This window comes from Jaculus jaculus, chromosome 1, assembly GCF_020740685.1.
Source record: "Jaculus jaculus isolate mJacJac1 chromosome 1, mJacJac1.mat.Y.cur, whole genome shotgun sequence".
Classification (NCBI taxonomy): Eukaryota; Metazoa; Chordata; class Mammalia; order Rodentia; family Dipodidae; genus Jaculus; species Jaculus jaculus.
Window position 1 is genome coordinate 217,856,807 of NC_059102.1, and position 16,368 is coordinate 217,873,174.

At 38.1% G+C, this 16,368-nt stretch overlaps 1 protein-coding gene and 1 pseudogene across 2 annotated transcripts in view; one reads left to right on the forward strand and one right to left on the reverse strand.

Annotated features, from left to right (window-relative positions):
* Stox2 (storkhead box 2) overlaps positions 1-16,368 on the reverse strand; it is a 258,791-nt gene that overhangs the window by 150,113 nt on the left and 92,310 nt on the right. The gene's annotated exons all lie outside the window — the stretch shown is intronic.
* LOC101603531 lies at positions 2,803-4,123 on the forward strand (annotated as a pseudogene).

Below are 16,368 nucleotides of genomic sequence, written 5' to 3' on the forward strand. Positions count from 1 at the left end.
TTTTTTTATAACATGGGTTCTGAGGATCCAAGACATATATGCAAGCTTGCAGGCAAGCACTTTACCAACTAAGCAATCTTTTCAGCCTTTAGTATCAGTCAGAAGCTCAAAGTTCCCATGTCTCCTGCGCCACTATGCTGACAATACAAAAACAACTGTGCAAATGAAAGTCACAGATCTGTTTTTCTCCATGCATCAAAATTAATCTTAAGACTGGATATATTCTCACATACCAACAGGTATAGCATATTTTCTGAAACATTTTGGTAGGGCCTTTCCTGAAACTTGTGAGATTTTGCTAAAATAAAGAGCATATAGATCTGCTTCAAAACTTGAGATTCATTTCTCTCAAGCTTGCAGGAGATGCTGATGTGGTGGTCCACAGGCCACACGTTGAGTAGTAACTTCTAGTTCAGAAGCTTATAGAACCTCATAGAATTTCAATGCTAAAAGAAAACATTGAGATTGTTTTGATTGCAAAGGCAAAAAGAAAAAAAAATGCTTCAAATTCTTCCTGCATGTGTTTTATTCTTATTTTTGGACAATATATATAATTTTAGAAATTGATCAATTTTTACAGATATAATACAGGCCTTGTGGGGGGAAATCCATGACTGAGGAAACAGAGTCTCATCAGTATATCTACAATACAAACCTAGTCCAAGAGAACTTCCTTACAGTGTAACCATCCTGACAGGAGTATAAGGTTTTCTAAAACGTATACAGGACACTTGTGCCCCTATCTTTGGCTATCATATTATTGAAATAGTGATCCCTAAGGAACTGGAATTTCCTGAGGAACTTCATGCTGGACAAAAGATAAGGTTGAAGCCTGTTGCCAGTCAGAAGAGGAACCTCTCTCCCAGGAAGAGATTTCACACAGTTCTGACAACTAAGCATCTTGTAGGAAAGACTGGACCTTAGATTTTGATGAGCCATTGATGGACAGAACCACACTTGACTAGTACTACTCAGATATGCATACCTCTTGCCCTATAAGTAAACATGAACTTCATGTCTGGATCCAAAAATGGTCTGGAGTAGAGAACTGCTAGACCTCTTTATTTGCTTTTCTTCCCAATGTGGATACATTGACTCATCAATCTCCTTTTTCTGCTTTTCACTATTACCCCTTTAATTGGCCTACCACGGTTAGTTGGTTTTACCCTAACAACTTGGGTAACAATTTCACTATGAAAGAGAACAATGCTTCTTTCCCACCAAATTCAAATACAATAATGATGTCTCTTATCACAGCCAATAAAATTAACCATGACCCCCCACTCAGAGTCAAACATCAACCAATCAGGACTGCTCTCATTTGCATGGCAGGAATTGCATGGAAGAAACCCAAACTGAAAGGAAGAAAGCTCCCAAATGAAAACAGTTACAGTCACTATCCCCCAGCAGGCAGCAATTTTATCATTGCTCCCTCTGCAGTGTACTCAATAAATTTGTCTTTATCTGCCCTGATCTGTCTTAGGTTAATTCTTTCAACACCCACTAATCCATTTCTACAGCCCCTCCTTTTCCCCTGACCCTGGGGACTATCAGTGAAGGCTAAAACTGAGTAGTGGCTTTAAAAATGAACCACATCTTCTCCAAGACCCTTCCCAATACATACTCCATGGTATTCCCTGAACTCATTAGCACTCTCATCACAGTGTGAGAATACCTATCATAAACAATTTAAAAACAAAATTGTGTTTTAGTGGGAGGGGAAACGGGAGAGGGTAAGTAGGAAGATCACAATGTGTATAAAATTGCCAAAGTTGCCAGGCATGGTGGTGCACGTCTTTAATCCCAGCACTCGGGAGGCAGAGGTAGGAGGATCGCTGTGAGTCGGAGGCCGCCCTAAGAATACAGACTGAATTCCAGGTCAGCATGGGTTAAAGTGAGACCCTACCTCGAGAAAAACAAAACAAAACAATTGCCAAAGTAATAATAAATAAATAAGCAGGAAAGAAAGACTGATTTTTATTCACAGTTACAGCAAGAAAATTCTATCATGGCAGGGAGAATTGGTGGAGCAGAACAGCTTACATCATGGTGGTCAGGAAGCAAGGAGAGAGATGGATAGGTAGATATATGGACAGATGGGAAGGGGTCAGGGCAAGATACAGTCTTGAGTCCTTACACTAGCTAGGCCTTAATTGCCTAAGATTTCTTGAAACAGTACCACCAGTCAGCAACTGAGGCTTCAACTTCCACAGGTCATCTCACATTCGAGCCACAATATCCTCTGATACAGGCTGAGTGGCAGAGGTCATGTATCATGATGTAAATATCGATATAAGCTTTTCTCACACTAGAAATATATGGCCCAGTTCCCACACTGCCATGGTGCTAAAAGGCCCATATGCTTCATAAGAAACAATGTCTGTGGTGCCTGCATTACTAATTTATATTGCTTGTGTGGCAACCCCTGACTCACCCCACTCTTTCTTTGGACAAAAACGTGAGGACACTGTGGTGAAGTGATGTGACCCAGGTCACAGAGCTGGTCAGCAGAGAGAAGGTTCTGTTTGCCCAAGCACAGTGAGAGAATCACAAACAACTTGGCAGACAGCCTGATGCACAGCCTTTTCACAGGTGGGGCCTTCCTGCATCTTTCAAATCACATGAACTTGGTAATGTCTCCTCCAGTCCCAGCTTAACATGACTAACTACTTTCATTAGTTAAAACTGCCTATCAGGTAGAGGTCTATTTCTAGTTATTAATACCATAAACAAGAAATACCAAGAAGCCTATTAGTTATCCTTTCTGGTCAGAGTCAACCAGAATGCTGAGCCAATGCCGGCATGTTCCCCAAAGGAAACCAGGCCCACGCTTTGCAGGGCTGCTATGTACTCCTGGGAAGGCTGGTCTTGCGGCTTCTCAGACCTGCTTGGGAAGCTGCCAAGAGCTTGGAGCCTAGCCAAGACTGGAGCAGTGCACTGGCCTGGTGGGGAGTCTCCCCTCAAGTTCAAATGGTAGACAACAATTCTTTGACAAAGAACAATGTGTGTCAGAGATAGGGCTCAGGTGTCCTCAAAATACAGAACTTGATTCTTCAAGAGAGCCAAACCTCTTGGGAAATTTCTGAGATTCAAGGTGAACATCAACAGAATGCTTTTAACTGACGTTAAGCGTCAGAGGCAACAGGATCTAAGGTGTTCATGAAAAACAAAAATGGTTTCGGGCGGCGCAGGCAGCACAGAGGAGGCATTTATGACCTTCTACAGTGAGATAACAAACCTCAGTAAGAGACTCATTAGTTGGTTCAGAGTCTGACATCACAGCAGGTGAAACAAATAGAGAAAAGAGATTCAGTTCTAACATCCAAAAATCAGATTGAAAGATTGACCCGTCCTGGTTCCTGTTACTTTAATTTGAACCCATTTGAGGTTCTCCAATAGATCCTGAGGTGACAGATGAAGAAATAAAAAAGAGGTTTTGACAGTTGTCTATATTGGTGCATCCTGACAAAAATCAAGATGATGCTGACAGAGCACAGAAGGCTTTTGAAGCTGTGGACAAAGCTTACAAGTTGCTACTGGATCAGGAACAAAAGGAGAGGGCCCTGGATGTAATTCAGGCAGGAAAAGAATACGTGGAACACACTGTTAAAGAGCGAAAAAAAAAAAAAAAAACAATTAAAGAAGGAAGGAAAACCTATAAATGTGGAGGAGGATGATCCAGAGCTGTTCAAACAAGCACTATATAAACAGACCATGAAACTGTTTGCTGAGCTGGAAATTAAAAAAAAAGAGAGAAGACAAAGAAATGCACGAAATGAAACAACAAAGAGAAGAGGAGATTGAAGCTCAAGAAAAAGCCAAACGAGAAAGGGAATGGCAGAAAAACTTTGAGGAAAGTCGAGACGGTCGAGTAGATAGCTGGCGAAATTTCCAAGCAAATACAAAGGGGAAGAAAGAGAAGAAGAATCGGACCTTCCTGAGACCACCGAAAGTAAAAATGGAGCAGCGTGAGTGACCAACTGGATCACAGCCACGGAAACCTCCCCAGCTGTCTCCTTCCTGCTTTGAAGGACTCATTTTTTCCTCCCACTTCCACCCCAACATAGAGTAGTATTTGCTTTTTAGTCCATTTTGTTTTCAATACAATTTAATATCAATCAGAGTAATTCTTTTCTACATTGAAAGGAGGGCCTCGTTTAACCTTCCCCAGTCCTTACCAGTAGAACAACAGGATTGGAGGGGGCCGCCATGGGCGCTACCTTCCTTTCCCCACAGCCTGTAACTTGGTGTTTTGTACTCCACGGAATTGTGATGGCTAGAAATGTCCATGTATAGTTTGTGGGAATCATCCAATTAAATATAGTGCTTACAGTGGTGTTGCCGTGACTTCAGAGAAAAGCCTGGGCCACCTTAGGAAGCTCTTTCTCTTGCTTCTGGGTGTGCCATTCCTTTGAAGCTCTAGGTCAGACAGGGAGGGCATTGTGGGCACTCAGGGCAATCCCTTGATGCCCTGAAGCTCTGTAGTGGTTGGCATGTGCCTTTATGTCTGACTGACCAATCACCATGGCATGAAAGCTCCAAGCCACCTAAACCCATTCACTTTCCAAAGAGCTAGCCATCTAATACCATTGTGTCTTAGCTTATCTGCATTCATTAGTGGTAATTATTCTTTATGTGTAATAAATTTTTATACCCAACTAAAACAAAAGAAAAGAAAAACAAAAATGGACAAAACTCTGTTCTTCTTATGACCAAGGTTGTCTTAAGTTTTCCCTGACACATGTGATGGAGCACTCTCCAGGTAACAAAGCCCTGTAATATGCTATCATTGGATCTTCTCCAAAATTCAAAGGATACCCTTCTCTTAGAATGATAGTCCACTAATTACCACAACTAAAGTGTCTCAACATCCTACCTGTGTAGGGGAGAGGGTGGGCTCTTACATGTCATAGGAAAGATTAGTGTGACCAGAAGATATTTTGCAAGAGGGGTAGATGTCATAATCACTTAACTTCTATTATAGTGTACTGTTATTTATTAACTATTTTTAATTTCCACTATGTCTAAATTAAACTGTGTTGTGGGTACACATATATATGTAACATACATACACATATATGTACTATATACATTTTATTATATATATTACATACATTCATTCATACATACATAGGCATATATTATAATGGTTTTGGTACAATCTGTGGTTCCAGGAATCCACTGGATATCTTGAAACATGTCCCCCTCAGGAAAGTGAATCTACTTCAGATTGGGTGATTTTAAAAAGCATGAGATTTATTTGGCCATTGGTTATGGAGGTCAGAAAGCTCAAGAACATGGTGCTGGGATCTATCCAGGCCCTTCATGCTATATGGTGAAATAGAGAAGGGGGCAACGAGGAAGGGAGGAGAACAGAATATAGAAGACGGAGATGATAGTAGCCCACTCTCAATAATAACCACTCATTCATTCATCCATTCATGAATGTTGGGTCTTTATAGCCCAAATGTCTTTTAATTGTCCTATTTGGGGAGGGGAGCTTATACTATGTATGCTTGGTATGGAACATACTGTGATATATATGTGATACATGCACATGTATGTGCAGATACATGTGTCCCATGCATGTGGAGGCCAGAGGATGTCAAGTGTCCTTGTCTATCACTCTTCTGCTTGTTTCCTTGAGATGGTATTTCTCACTGAACCCAGAGATGCTGATTTCAATCAGACTTTCTGACCACTGAGCACCAGCTCCCCCCAGCACTGGAATTATAGGCATGTGTGGCCACATTTCTACATGGATTCTAGGAATCAAACTTAAGCCTTCTTAGACCCTGACAGTCCTCATGCATACATAGCAAACATTTTTACTTGCTGAGCCATTTCCCTAGCACCAAAAGTCTTATTTTTTAAAACCTTTATGATAGCAATTAAATTTCAATATGGGTTTTGAAAGTGTCATTCAAGCCACAGCACACATCCATGGCACTTTTTATTTTTAATTACAAGTCTCTATAACCTGTTTCTTGCCACCCTCTGGGATATGATACAACTATGCCTGAGTTAGCATATCCCTTATCTGGAAAGATAGAGTAAGTGTTCATTCACCATTTACCTCAGGGAAGACACAAAAAGTGTGATAGACATCCAGCCCATGTGGGGTAAAGAATAAAAGCCTGTGTAAAAGGAAGTTTCCAGGGGTCAATTTGAAGTAGACAGTAGGTACAGAGAGAAGAAACTCACTTGTGCTCTCCACTGTGAGAAGATGCCAGTGCAAACTCACCACAGAGCACTAGAGTTACTTCTAGAGAAAACAGCACCACCTACTCATCTTGCAGCATTGGTAGTATTGTACTGGTACAACCCCAACAGTGCCTCACTGCAGAGCTTCCCTAGGCTGTTCGCATGAGCATGAGCAGCAATGGTGGGGGAACTGATTACATTCCTCACTTAAAGAATTTTCTTCCAAAGAACTTCAAATGTGTTCACAAACATTATCATATACTTTTCTGACATACGTGGGAGATTATTCTCATATTACCTTTAATAATCATTCTATGGTGGAGCTGCAGCACAGTGGGAGAGCACTTGCCTAGCATGCAGGAGGCCTTGGCTTCAAAATAACAACAACAAAAAAAAAAAAAAAAAAAAAAAAAACAAGAAGAAAAAAATGTACCCAAATCCCCAAGGTCACGGAGAAAGACGGCATGCCATATTATTATGTTATCAAGACAGTCACTATTTATAAGTTGTCAGGTGATATTTAACACACTTTTAGAAATCCAGGGTACATAACAAAATCAACAAATTTCCCACATTTTATGTGTATAATGCAAAAAGGAGCTTATAGATAGATCTGAATATTACAACAGGATATACTCTACATGAAAAAAACTTAAGATTATCTTTATATTAAAAACAAAAAGACAGCTCCTGAAAAAATAAAAAAAGCTATGCTTCAAATATGTGAGAAAAAATGGTCATAGCTTATTCCAAAGGATCAGCCAGTGGAAGTGCTTTGCATTCTCATCATTTCCAAGGCTTTCTCACACTTTCAACTGAAAAGCGAACAGCAGAGCTGCACAGATGGCTGATGAACCTCCTTTCAGCAGATCTGAATTCCCAGTGTCAGATACCCTGGGACTCTAGGGTGAGAAAACATGGGGTTAAAATAATAATAATAATAATAAGCATATGGTCAATGAGCATTTAGTTTATGTGGATTTATCTTCTTTGTTCTCTCAGTTTTGAAACTCAGCAGTGCACTACCCTAGTAATAGCTATATCATACACTTCTTGGGTTGCAAGATACTCAGCTTCTAATTTTCAAAACACCTCTCAATCTCTAAGAAACCCTGTGAGTATCAATGCTAAATAAGTTATTTCAAGTCTTTGACCCAGATCCTTTGTACTTCTCCCTAATACTTAAATCTTTTAACATACTTATGATTTTTAAACACATATAAATTTTTACCCACTTTGGAAGCTTGCTGTAACTTCCTTTGACTGTATGCTACAGTATGAACCTAAATGAAGATATTTCTATGATGTCATCTTACAACAAGTCTTTTCAAACAGTTCTGTTTCAATGTAGACTATCTTGGGACAAAACACAGTTCATCCAGTGACAGAATTTTTGTTTGTTTGCTTGTTGTTTCTTTAGTAGTATCATGCTTCATATTAAATTATCATATTTGTCTAGAAGACGCAAGTTTTTATCCTCATAAATGTAACTTACATATAAAATATTCACTATCTATTATCTAAATCCATATTTCTGAAGTGAATTATAGCTGCATATTTTTTCTTGTATTGAATGTTTCATAAGAAGAGCTCATGGTCTGTCAGAGAAATTTTCCAAAATATAACTTATTACAAAAGGAATTGATTTTTTCCCATAAAAAAGAACTGGGCCTAAGGTGGTAGTTACAAGGCAAAATAATCACAAACAGATGTAAAAATACATACACAATGTAGAAAAAAAATTAAAAAGTAAACTTCATATGTTGTGCTCCTTTAAAGAAAAGTCAGAAACAGCCAGCATTAGATTGGGCCCTGACTATCATTAAATGCCATTATCATGTGCTGCTGATGGTGTCTAGTGCACTATTTTTCTGAGCAATGGTTTTATATTATTTCAAAAGTCTGTTCACAAATACCACAAAGTTCTCATATCAAAACTAAAGTGACTAAGAGATTAAAAGCAATTAGCATAATTTTACTCACTGGTTTTAGCACTGAAAGCAGGTAACAACACATGCTTTTCAAGGTTCAAAACCTTCTTTTCAAGATTAGCAAGATTTGAAAACAGAACAGGAAGTGACTATCAAAGAAATTAGAAAAAGGCATGCCCTGTGAAGCATGGCCAAGAGCAGGATAAAGAATCCTTATTTCCTGAAAGAATTTCAAAGTAGTTGAAGAAAGGAGATGAAAAAGAAAAAAAAGAAAAATCATGGGCATATCTAGAGCAGCAGATCAGGTCTCACTACAGCTCTCATGCAAGGATAGCATTCTCATCCATCCAGAAAGGATGTACCTTTCCACAAAAATAATCCTGTCAGCACTATAAGGAAGTCAAAGAAATAAAAAGATCATAAATAATTTCAGGCAACCATCAGGTAAGCCACATATAACCATCTCTGTAAGATTTCTGTCTCTAAGTTGGACTTTCAGGATAGAAACATATGATTTCATGTGAGAACATTTTTATATTCAGTAGACTGTATGTAACATGGATGTGTGAAACTAAAACAATGAAGAATCCCCCTAGGCAGCACATGGTCATATTTTCAAGAACACAGTTCTATCAACAGACAGGGCTCTACCAACCAGCATTCCGGTATAGGAATAACTGAAATTCTTACTACTCTGTCAAGTGTGGTAACTGAAATTCATAACTGTGACTTTGACCATATATGGATGGAAATGCTTTAAGAATCATCCAAAGAAAGTTTTTCTAGAAAGACTTTTATTACTAATATATTTTATACTCAGGCTTTGTTATAATTTGGAAAAGTATCTTCCAAAAAGCATCACTATGTAGTATAGACTTGGCCACCAGAATGTAGTACTACTGAGATGTGGTAGAACCTTAGGGAGGTGAAGCCCATAGGAAGGAAGTTCAGTTACTGGGCTGTATTCTTAAAGATTATATGAAACCCTGGCCTTTTGCATCCATATTCTCTCTCTCCACCTCTCCCTCCCTCCTTTTTTCCCCCATGATCAGCTCCTCTCCACACTCCCCACCATGATGCATGTGCCACAAAAAGCCAAAAGCAACAAAAACCACATGACCACAGACTGCACCCTCTGAAACAATAAGACAAATATTCTTTTTTTTTATTAAGTTGTTTTCTCAGCCATTTTGTCACAGTGACAGAAAGCTGCCTACCATAAGTCTTATAATTCAAATTTAAACATAGGCCCTTGTTACATTTATAAAGCACATTCACTTCCAATAAATAATATTATAAATAATAATTCATTTTGTATTTCAGAGTATAAAAAAGATAATCCCCATTGTGAGTAAATTTCACTCACAGAAAGCAGAAAAAAATTAATAAAAAACTGGCATCTGGGCTGAAGAGATTTCTTAGTGGTTAAGGCATTTACCTGCAAAGCCAAAGGGTCCTGGTTTAATTCTCCAGGACCCACGTAAGCCATATGCACAAGGGGCATATGCATCTGGAGATCGTTTGCAGTGGCTAGAAGCCCTGGCATGCCCATCCACATTCCCCCATCCTCTCTCTCTCCCCCTCCCTCCCTCCCTCCCTCTCCCTTCTCCCTCTTTTGCTCTCTCAAATAAATAAATAAAATATATTTTTTAAACTGGTATAAAAATAGTTAAATACAATAGCCATACAAACTGCAGTTGATAACTAGAAAGAAATAAAATTCAAACACACTTTCTAATGCTAATGCCATTACTCACAACCTGTTAGAATCCAACCAGAACAGACTACATGTGGTGTTAAAGGTATCAGGGAACAGCCCAAACCAACCTACCAAAGCCACTGGAGCAACCCTATGTCTTTTAATATTTTAGTAGGAGTAGCTGATATAATACCATTGCAATTTAGAAATGTTAGTACAAGATTATCACAGTCAGATAAAGAATAAAATAGGCCTTGATGGGCTAGTCTTAAAATACACGCACTGTTTTCAATGGTTTTCCTATAAAATCATACATTTTGAATGTTCCAAATCAGCTTGGTAATAAATAACAGGTCTCTTCTCTGCTTCTTGTTCCCCATGAAGGAGTCATTTCACCACATGCTTCTATTGCTATGATGTTCTGTCTTACAATGATCCCACAAACACTGAACCAAGTGACCATGGACTAAACCCTCTGAAATTGGGAGCCAAAATAAATCATATTTCCCCTTATGTTTTTAGGCACTTTTTCACAGTGACAAGACTAACCATACAACCTAAGTATCACTTTAAAATTCATTCAACTCAAAAGCTAGGGAGATTGCTCAGTGGCTATAAACCACTGAACTGTGTTCAATTCCTCAGCACCATGTAAAATAAAACCAGACAGAAAGTGGCACATGCATCGGTGATAAAACAGCAATAGAAGATGGAGCCAAAAGAATCTGGAAACTTATGTGCCATCTAGACTGGTGTTCATCTGAAGACAAGAGATTGTCTCAAAGGTGGAAAAAGAGCACAGAAACCTCATGGTTATCCTTTCACTTCAACGGGTGAACTGTGGAACATACACCTATGCACACAAATACATGCATTAATTAATTAATAATTAATACTCAATCTTTGGAAAGATCTATATTACATTATGACTGTCTGTTAGATGCTTATTCCATGGTCCTGCCATAAGGAAGCCTGAAATTAATATGTCACAAAAAAAGCAAACAAAAGTAAGTCATTTCCAGGATTCAATGACATACTAGGAACAGACTTTTTAGTTATTTATTTATTTGCAAGACAGAGAGAAAGAGAGTGTGTGTGTGCATTGGCATGCTAGGGCTTCTTGCCAATGCAAATGAATTCCAGATACATGCACCATTTTCTGCATCAGGCTTTACATAGGTATAAGGAACTTAACCTGGGCTGTCAGGCTTTGCAAGCAAGCACCTTTAATCACTGATCTATCTCTCCATTCCAGAAGAATGACTTTTAAATAACTTATCAGTATTTTCAAGTATAGGAGAGCTTCCTAAAAAAATCCCCTAAACACCTTTAGCCACTGATTGTTTATATTATCTAACAAGATTAATCTAAAAATTTATTTCATAAATCTCACTGTAAATCTCATATGTTTTAAATCTAAATAATCACAAAATTTATAATGAGTTTGTCAAACTTAATAAAGGTAAATTCTTTTTTTGTTTTGTTTTGTTTTTCAAGGTAGGGGTGCACTCTAGCCCAGGCTGTCCTGGAATTCACTAGTCTCAGGATGGCTTCAACCTCACAGCAATCCTCCTATCTCTACCTCCCAAGTACTGGGATTAAAGGTATGTGTCACCACACCCGGCTCTAGTAAAGGTAAATTCTGAGTTGACAAGGTAATAGTGTGATTAACGATTTTTCTACATATTCTGACGTCTGAAGTTTTAGCTTTATTGAATAATGGAAACATTTTCTTATTTTCCAAGCTGAGTGACCATGTAATACATAGACATTTTACCACAAATAAATTTCAGGGATGAAAATACAACTTAATAAACTGAAAAGATTAATGCATTAGAATGTATAGGCTTTCATGGAGCCCCTACTTTAGGAAAAAGAGCTAGAAGTATCATCCACACAACTTCTACCCATCACTTTATATGCAGTGCTGATACAGGCATGGATTCCTGACAGCCTTCTCAGTAACAGTTCCGAGCCGCAATGACCACTGTTGACATTAGAGTAGTAGTTTCATCTCCTTTACTGTATATTGTCTTTGCTTTAGGTGGAAAAAACGTGTTCTAAGATAGCATTGCTCACCTACATGCTACAGTACCAGGAAGCTTTCATTTCACTAGCTAGAACCTTTTCATGGAAAATAAGTACATAACCAATGAGTATTTGGAAAGTTAAATTTAAAAAAATCTGAATCTCCTAGACCTACATCCTCACATTGTACTATCAGGATTAGCACACAAAATAACAAACCCACAGGGTCTGAAGAGTATATTCACTGCTGTATTAAAGGCATATTTTCATGGACAAGAACAACGAAGAAAAATAAAAGGCTTACTCTTTTTTAAAATAAAAGAACTTAATCTTAACACAAAGATTTATTTTAATGAGAAAACTCAATTATGCCTGGCATAACTTCAATAATGTTTAGGTTATAAAAATAAGTCTGGGGCTGGAGAGATGGCTTAGCGGTTAAGCGCTTGCCTGTGAAGCCTAAGGACCCTGGTTCGAGGCTCGGTTCCCCAGGTCCCACGTTAGCCAGATGCACAAGGGGGCGCACGTGTCTGGAGTTCGTTTGCAGAGGCTGGAAGCCCTGGCGCGCCCATTCTCTCTCTATCTGTCTTTCTCTCTGTGTCTGTCACTCTCAAATAAATAAATAATAAAAAAAAAATTAAAAAAAAAATAAGTCTGGACAGAGGGCAAAGACTTTCAGGTAAGATGGCAGCATAGAAGCCATACAAAATCAGCCTATGGAGGGATTTAAGCAAAACCCCAGCAAAATACACTCTTCTGAAAAGTGAAGGAGTATAGGTTGTTCTTAGACACAGTGGAGAAGCCAGAGAGAACAAGATGCACCAGACAGGAGGAAAAAAACCAGAGTCCCTCTGAGGTGCTTGTGGCCCGCCCAGCCATGCCATCTGCACACCTGCTTGGCACCGCCCAATTAGGCACACCAAGCAGCTACAGCAGCAGAGACCAAACAAGGGGATTCTTCAAGTTCATCAGGCTTCTTGCGAAGTTAAGAAACCTGAAGGAAAGACAGTTGAAGTCAACTAAGCTGCTACAGAAAAGGACCCAGGTGGAACTGCCTGAGCAACTCCAGAAGTCTGAACTCTCCCATCCCCCAACATCAGAACCATGAACCTCCAGCATTCAGGCCCCAGTATCAGCGCAGCCAGCACAGATGATCAGAGCTTCAGCTCCACAGCAAAACACTGAGGGATCGAGGTGGGCATTCAGCATTGGTGAGATTGGAAGCCACCCCAAAAGGTAATGAGGCCAACTGACAAAAAGAAAAAATAAAAATAAACCAGGTACATAGGCCTGCATTGGAAGAGCTAATCTCTCTTTCCTTGTCAGGGACAGTTATGGGTTATATATTCTTGGTTGGCTTTACCATTTTCATTCAGTGAAATGAAAAAAACTCTGTGGAGAGTCTCCCCAGTAGAATGAATGAAGGAGAGAACAGAATATCTTAACAAGAATATGAGATGGCAGACCTAATACAGGCCAACAAAGAAAAAGACAAGCTAATAGCAAGGTATGAATTGGAATTTCAAGATATCCAGAACACTACAAAAATATCAAACATAAGAATTTAGGGTATAATAGAAGGAGAAGAATTTCAATCCAAAGGCTTAGTAGGTGTTTTCAACAAAATCACAGAAGAAAAATTTTCCCAAATTGGGAAAGAGATGCCAATGCAGATACAAGCTTTTAGAACACCAAACATCCAAAACCTGAAAAGAACCTCTCCTCACCATGTTATAATTAAACTACTAAATACGCCAACCAAAGAAAATACATTGAAAGAAGTTGGAGAGAAAAATCAAGTCACCTACAAAGGCAAGCCCACCAGGATCACAGTAGATTGTCCAACACAAACTTTAAAGCTAGAAGGGCTTGGAATGATATATTCCAAGTTTCATCAAAAAAACACTATTAGAGCTGGAGAGATGGCTTAGCAATTAAGGGCTTGCCTGTGAAACCTAAGGACCCTTGGTTCGAGGCTCGTTTCCCCAGGTCCCACGTTAGCCAGATGCACAAGGAGGTGCACACATCTAGAGTTCGTTTGCAGAGGCTGGAAGCCCTGGCGTGCCCATTCTCTCTCTCTCCCTCTATCTGTCTTTGTGTCTGTCGCTCTCAAATAAATAAATAAAAAGTTTTTAAAAAAAACCACTATTAGACTAGGTCACAGATAACATCAAACACATTGTAGTGGGTAACTTCTATACCCCACTCTCATCAATTGACAGGTAATTCTGGCAAAAAATAAAAAGAGAGAGAGAGACATCTAAATAAAATGATGTCATGGAACAAATGGACCTAATAGACAAATACAGAACATTCCATTCAAACACTGCAGAATATACATTTTTTTCTCAGCAGCACATGGACCATATATTAGGACACAAAATAAATCTCAACAAACACAGGAAGATTGAAATAATCCCTTGTACTCTATCTGAGTACAATGGGATTAAACAGTAAATCAGCAACAAGAAAGGCTATACAGCATACAGAAATTCATGAAGACTAAACAGTACACTATTGATTAATGGGTCATGGAAGAAATCAAAACGGAAATCAACAAATTCATAGAATCAAATGAGGATGATAATACAACCTTTGGGACACAATGAAGGCAGTTTTAAGAGGGAAATTTATAGTTCTAAATGCCTGTATTAGGAAATTAGAGAGTTCACAAACAAAGAATTTAATACTTCACCTTAAGACCTTGGCAAAAGAAGAACAAGGCAAACCAAAAATCAGTAGACAGGTAGAAATAATAAAGATTAGGGCAGAAATTAATGAAATAGAGACAAATAAAAATAATCCAAAAAATCAATGAAACAAAGAGTTGGTTGTTTAAAAGGGTAAACAAGATTGATAAATCCTTAGCAAATCTAACCAGAAGAAAGACAGAAGAGATAAAAAATTAACATTAGAGATGAAAAGGCATCATTACAAGGGATACCAAAGAAATTTAGAAATTTATAAAGACACACCTTAAGAATATATATGCCTCTAAGTTTGAAAACCTGAAAGAAATAGATGATTTCCATGATTCATGTGGCCTACCAAAATTAAATCAAGATGAGATAAACCATTTAAGTAGACCTATAACAAGTATGGAGACCCAAGCAGTTATAAAAACTCTCCCAATTAAAAAAAAAAAATTAGGCACAGATGGACTCACTGGTGAATTTTACCAGACCTTCATGGAACAACACCACCAATGCTTCTTAAACTTTTCCATAAAATAGAAAAGGAAGGAATTCTACCAAACTACTTCCATGAAGCCAGCATCACCCTCACACCAAAGCCAGACAAAGACAGGACAGAAAAGAATATTACACACCAATCTCCCTCATGAACACAAACACAAAAATTCAGAACAAAATATTGGCAAACAGAATACAAGAACATATCAGAAAGATTATTCACCTCAACCAAGTTGGCTTTATTCCAGGGATGAAGGCATGGTTCAACATACTCAAATCAAAAAGTAATACATCATATAAATGGTCTGAAGGACAAAAATCACGTGATCATCTCAACAGATGAAAAAAAGGCATTTGGCAAAATCCAACATTCTTTCATGGTAAAAGTATTACTGAAACTCAGAATAGAAGGAACTTATCTCAACATAATAAAAGCTATTGATGACAAACCACATAATACTAAATGATGAAACCAACATAATACTAAATGATGAAAAACTCAAAGCTCTTCCACTAAATTCAGGAATAAAACAAGTGTGTGCACTGTCCCCACTTTTGTTTAATATAGTACTGGACGTCTTACCTATAGCAATAAGGCAAGAGACACTCATAAAAGAGATACAAATTTGAAAGGAAGAAATCAAATTATCACTATTTGCAGATGATAAGATTCTATACATAAAAGGCCCTAAAGACCTTATCAACAAACTATAAGAACTGATAAATACTTTTAGCAATGAAGCAAGATACAAAATAAATACACAGAAATCAGTAGCTTTCCTATATACTAATAACAAATGCAGAGGATGAAATCTGGGAATATCTCCCATTCACAATTGCCCCAAAATAGATAAATAAATAAAATACCTTGGAACAAACTTAATCAAGTAAGTGAAGATCTCTACAATGAGAACTTTAAAACACTCAAGTAAGAAATTGCGGAAGCCACAAGGAAATGGAAAGATGTCCCATGTTCTTGGATTGGAACAATCAATATTATGAAAATGTCAATCTTACCAAAAGCAATCAACACATTCAATACAATCTCCATTAAAATTCCAATGGCATTCTTCACAGAAGCAGAACAACAACAACAACAAAAAAAAAAGAAAACAAGAAAGAAAAGGAAAGAAACAGTACTAAAATTCATTTTGAAGCACAAAAAAAATCTCAAATAGCCAAAACAATTTTTAGCAACAAAAATAAGGCTGGTAATATCACCAAACCCAATTTTAAGCTATATTACAAAGCCACGGTAACAAAAACAGCATGGTATTGGCACAAAGACAGACATTGAGACCAATGGAACAGAATA